This window comes from Urocampus carinirostris, chromosome 5 (genome assembly GCF_059441175.1).
Source record: "Urocampus carinirostris isolate Australia breed hairy pipefish chromosome 5, RoL_Ucar_1.0, whole genome shotgun sequence".
Lineage (NCBI taxonomy): Eukaryota > Metazoa > Chordata > Actinopteri > Syngnathiformes > Syngnathidae > Urocampus > Urocampus carinirostris.
This window is the reverse complement of record NC_142353.1, coordinates 15,953,932-15,959,931: the sequence shown is the minus strand read 5'-3', so window position 1 is coordinate 15,959,931 and position 6,000 is coordinate 15,953,932.

Here is a 6,000-nt window from a genome sequence, read left to right as displayed (position 1 = left end):
AAACAGACTACGAGACTTGTCATGGATGGTGGCTCATGAAGTTCTCCCAGTCAGAGCTGTAATGCACCACCGAGGAATGTCAGCGACTTCGACGTGCCCTCGACCTGGCTGTGGCGCCCAGGAGTCGGTGAGGCACCTTATTTGTGAGTGCAGCGCTGCCCAGGTCTTGTGGACAATGGCCGAACAACTAGGAAAGTTCCCGGACTTGCCAGCAGGAGAGGTCCCTGATGCACAGTACGTGCTTTACGGGGTGAGTCGGTCGAGGAGGCCTCGGAACGACTTTGCCAGGGACTGGCTCACTCTCGCCGCCATCAAGGACGCCATCTGGACCTCCAGAAACCTGCTGGTATGGAGGTGCAGGCAGATCCCCCCGTGGCTGGGCTCCAAATGGCTGCAGATACCATACAATCTGCGAGCGGCGGGCCTAGGACGCAGCCATAAAGAAGACTCGTCTGCACCCACTCGGAGGGGGGAGCCGGAGCTACACTGTGGGAGTCCCGGGAGCAACGGCCTGGGTTGTGGGACCCAGAAGGGAGAGGACCCACGCAGAAGGGAAAGGACCCACACAGAGGGCTGGAAGAATGCTGCTTGGGAGGGTGGGATGGCAGAGCTATGCCCTTGCACAATAGTATTGCCTTGTACACGCTGGTTAACTACTGTTAAAAGAAAATAACTCTGAAATTGTTTAATTGATGTTGAAAATGTCAGGAAAAAATGTTGAAACGTCATATCGTCACGTCATATTGTCAAATATAAAAAAATTGTGAATATGCTTGATGGCTGTGTTTTGCTGCTGTTGGTGTCAGTGGATTTGTTCAGACCAAGGACAATCGACTTTGGCCTGGACGGATCTATTGACACCAACAAAGATGTTATATAATGAAATTGTGAATATGTTTGATTTTCGAGAAGGTTTGTTCAAACCTCACTTTGTGTTTGCTGTTAAAAACGTAATATTGGAATATAATATTGTGAATGTGCTTAATTGCTGTTGAGATTGTCATGATTGTTTTCTGTTTTTAGTGTCAATAAATTTGTTCAAACCCAAAAAATTTGAATGTCATAATAAATCAAGTGAGTGTAGCATTTTGCATACTTGTGAGTAAGACACATGCATTAGAAAAAAATGTCCACTGTTACTTACAGAATAAATGGCGCATATGTAAAATGACGTTTCTCTCTTTTTGGTGTTTACTGTCGTGAACCGGAACAGGACTCAATCGCGCGACGTTTCTCACACAAGCCTTTTATTTTACGGGAAATGGGGAGTCATGCATGTTAGGCAGCAGTCTGGCGTGGAATGATAGGAAGCCAAAGGCCGACGAGATCGATACCAATTGCCCGAGCAGATATCGGACAGCTGGCGTCAATACCGGACAGGACGCGACAGACGGGATTGATATCAAATCAGGATATCGAAAATAAACAGGACAAACTAGAAGGTAACGAAACTGCTTACCGATATTAAACAAAGGGACAGACAGGATTGATATCAAAACAGAATATTGAATATAAACAGGAAAAACTAGACAGGAACGAAACTGGAAACTGATATTAAACAGGACAAGATAAACAGGAACAACAACAGGTAATACCAACAGGAAACAGTCAAAACCCCTGTCTTGCAGGGTAGAGGTTCGTTGACGGACTGACAAAGGAAGAGTGAGAGCACTGATCTTTAATAGACGGAAAGCCAATCTGTCAACGAGCCGCACAGGCGGGGCCAATTGGGTGCCATGGCAACCGTGACATTTATTTTCTTTAATATTTTTTCCTTGGGGTGTTGTAGGGGGCATTTTTTTGCACGTTTTATTCAGGCAAATTGAAAAAAAAATACAAAAATGGAGATTAGTCTTTTTTAGAAAAGCAGTGACAATATTGGGGCAGCACGGCGGCACAGTGGTTAGCGCTTGTGCGGCACAGTTCATCTCATGGGAACCTGTCGTGGGTTCAAATCCAGCTCCAGACTTCCTGTGCGGAGTTTGTATGTTCTCCCCGTGCTTGCGTGGGTTTCCTCCCACATTCCAAAAACATGCATTTCAGGTGAATTGGCCGGTCCAAATTGTCCCCAGGTGTGAATGAGCGAATGAGTTGTCTGTCCCTGTGTGCCCTGCGATTGGCTGGCAACCAGTTCAGGGTGTCCCCTGCCCACTGCCCGGAGATGGCTGGGATGGGCTCCAGCCCCCCCGCGACCCTAGTGAGGATAAGCGGACGGCTGATGAGATGAGATGAGTGACAATATTTCTTCCCCCCCTTTTTTTCTCTATAAATAACCAATTAATCAAATTGATTTTGGAAATGCAGGGTAATAAATGGAAAGTCAAATTGCAGTATGGTGAACTCAGTTTTTTGTAATCAGAATTAAACAGCTGCCATAAAAACATGATACAAAATAGTAAGTGATTTTATTGTTTGATATTGCAACATCCATTGCAGTTTGGTCGTCCTGGAAGGGGGATTACATCAAGTGCGGCCCCTTCTCAAGGATTATTCATTTTCCTTGTACGGAAGTTTTTGAGTTTCTCCTTGCCCTCATGTAGGTTTTAGATCAGGGGATGGTGTAATAATAATCTGTAGTTTGCAGTAATCAGTGGTCTTTGCAGCCTTTTGAGACTCCCTGTAATTAACGCCGTCTCAAATAAACATGATTTGACTTGATTATGCACTCAAACTTGAGGGTATGCCCTTCTGCATGATTGCATCCTCCATGTACTTTGATGCATGCAACATGAAGGACAAAATTTCAAACGATGGTAATCAGGTTTTAGCTGAGTCACTGTCACCACTGCCATTGCAGCTATTTTGTCCCGGCTGTCCCTCTGAAGGTGACTCTGATTTCTCCTTTTTTTCCCCTCTGCCTCAGTCCTCTTTTCATTTTCACCCATGTGTCACTGTATCATCCCTGTTGCCCACCGCCAGAACAATGATGAACTGGAATAGCTGTGCACCATGAGCGGAACTAGCCCGTTAAAACTCTACTTTCTTTAATAAAGGACAGGATAGACTTAAAATAATGACAAATGCTAGAAAAACAAATGTAAACAATTCAGCTTCCGGAAATACTCCATTGCCTACAAAATGGTTTTCTGTAAAAAAAGCACCATGTTCAAGCGAGAGTATATTGCACACACACTCACAGAGAAGCAAATTCTGAACATTGACTGAGGTTAAAAACATCCCATGCAGAATGAAATTTAAGATGTATTATGATAATTATGAATTTTCTCCTCATCGGTTGACCACATTATCGTCACATTTTGATGGATTTTCCATAAACCATTTGATATTTTCAAAGTTATAAATTGATACTCATTGTGATATAATACGACACGATATATGATATATGATATGATATGATATGATATGATCTCATCTCATCTCATTAGCTGCACGGCTTATCCTCAGTAGGGTCGCGGGGGTGCTGGAGCCCATCCCAGCAATCATCGGGCAGTGGGCAGGGGACACCCTGAACTGGTTGCCAGCCAATCGCAGGGCACAAAGGGACAGACAACTTGCTCGCTCATTCACACCTAGGGACAATTTGGACCGGCCTATCCACCTGAAATGCATGTCTTTGGAATGTGAGAGGAAACCGGAGTGCCCGGAGGAAACCCACGCAAGCACGGGGAGAACATACAAACTCCGCACAGTAAGTCCGGTAGCTGGATTTGAACCCACACAGGAGGTTCCCAAGACCTTAGAACTGTGCCGCACACGCGCTAACCACTGCGCCGCCGTGCTGCCCGATCTCATCTCATCTCATCTCATCTCATCTCATCAGCTGCACCGCTTATCCTTAGTAGGGTCGCGGGGGTGCTGGAGCCCATCCCATCCCAGCAATCATCGGGTAGTGGGCAGGGGACACCCTGAACTGGTGGCCAGCCAATCGCAGGGCACACGGGGACAGACTCGCTCATTCACACCTAGACCGGCCAATTCACCTGAAATGCATTTTTGGAATGTTTCCCGGAGGAAAACCCACGCAAGCACAGGGAGAACATACAAACTCCGCACAAGAAGTCTGCGCCGCACATGCCGCACATGCCGCACATGCGCTAACCACTGCGCCGCCGTTCTGCCCCCGATATGATATCATATTATGTTATATTATATTATATTATATTTTATTATATGATATGATATGATATGATATGATATGATATGATATGATATGATATGATATGATATGATATGATATTATATTATATTATATTATATTATAAGGGCAGCACAGCGGCGCAGTGGTTGACCACTGGGTGTCTGTATTGTGTATTGGAACCAAAAATGAGTGCTATAAAGCGCAAGGAAAGGCAGGACGGCAACGCAGTGGTTAGCGCGTGCGCGGCACAGTTCTGAGGTCATGAGATCAAACCTCCTGTGTGGAGTTTACATTTTCTCCCCGTGCTTGCGTGGGTTTCCTCCGGGCACTCCGGTTTCCGCCCACATTCTTAAAAATCTATTTCAGGTAAATCGGCCGGTCCAAATCGTCCCTAAGTGTGAATGAGCGAGTGAGTTGTCTGTCCCTGTGTACCCTGCAACTGGCTGGGAACCATTTCATGGTGTCCCCTGCCCACTGCTCGAGGATGGCTGGGATGGGCTCCAGCACCCCCGCGACCCTACTGAGAATAAGCGATGCAAATAAAGGATGGATGGATGGTAATTATTAAATGATAATACTGAATTCTTATCTTCTTGATAATAAAACAGATTGGGTTTGAGAACACAGAGGCGGTTTTCTGGTGTGAATCAAGACTTGCTTAGTAGGATTTATGTATACAGTCCTACTTCTGACCATTTTTTTGGTCGCTCATTCGTCAACAACGGCAGTGCCATGTGGTATTGAATTTGAGTCAACAGAGGTAGTGGTTGTAAAAAACTTATTGAATAGAACTATCAGTGTGCAGTCTCCAAGATATTGCAATGTTTCCAACTCTGATGGAAGTTATTCAGATTTGCCTAACAATTCCAATGAGCATCTGCAGACGCGAAAGGTCTTTCAAGCACATTAGGGCTTAAGGTTAGGTTAGGCTTCGAAGGACCACTGGTCAAAACAGACCCCAACAGCTGGCTGTCATATGAATTGAAAAATATGTGTTTGACCAAGTGCAGCACCAACATGTTATTGACAGGTTTGCAACTCTTAAGGTCAGCTTAATCCGTAAAGTGAAGAGTGGAATTCATTAATGTTGAATAGAATGCATCTTTGTCCAATAAGTTCTGTGTGTGTGTGGGTGTGTGCACTCGATTAGATCGTGTTGAAAGATCTTAAATCACATTAAGTAATTTTGGAAAAATAAAATAAAATAAATGACCTTCCAGAAACTCTGAGTGCTCGGCACCCCCAAAGCTCTGAACCTAAAATTGCCCCAACGGTCCACTATTAGAGCATCACACCCGTTGGGACACAAAAGCATCTTAGGGTGGCATTTCCCCTTTTGGCAAGGTCACGAACCTCTAGAGTGACCTAACTAATTTCTTCAAAACATTGTGAACCTGGCAAAACTTTTTCTGGCCTGAGAGAGTAAAATGTCTTCCTGGAAAAGCTGCTGAGTCAGCAAAAGCAAAAATAAGGAGTCAGCTTTTTTGGGCAGTTTTCACATCCGGAGTAACCTATCTGACTGCATGTAAAAGATGGTGCTGATATTCAATGTCTTTCTGCCCTGGGAGAGTGAAATGTCTTTCTGGAAAAAAATGCTGAATTTTCACATATGGGGTAACCTAACTGACTGCCTTTAAAAGAATGTTTTCTGGCCCGGGAGAATGCACAGTTTTTTTTTTTTTTTAGAAAATGCTTAGTCAACAAAACCAACAGCCGCAAGTCAGCGTTTTGGACATCTTTCACATTTACGGTAATCTACGTGACTGCCTGTAAAAGATGGTGATGATATTTGATGTCGTTCTGGTCTATGAGAGTGGAATGTCTTCCTGGAATAATGCAGTCAGTTTTCTTGGGCATTTTTCACATCTATTGAAGCTATCTACTGTAGTTGTATGTAAAAG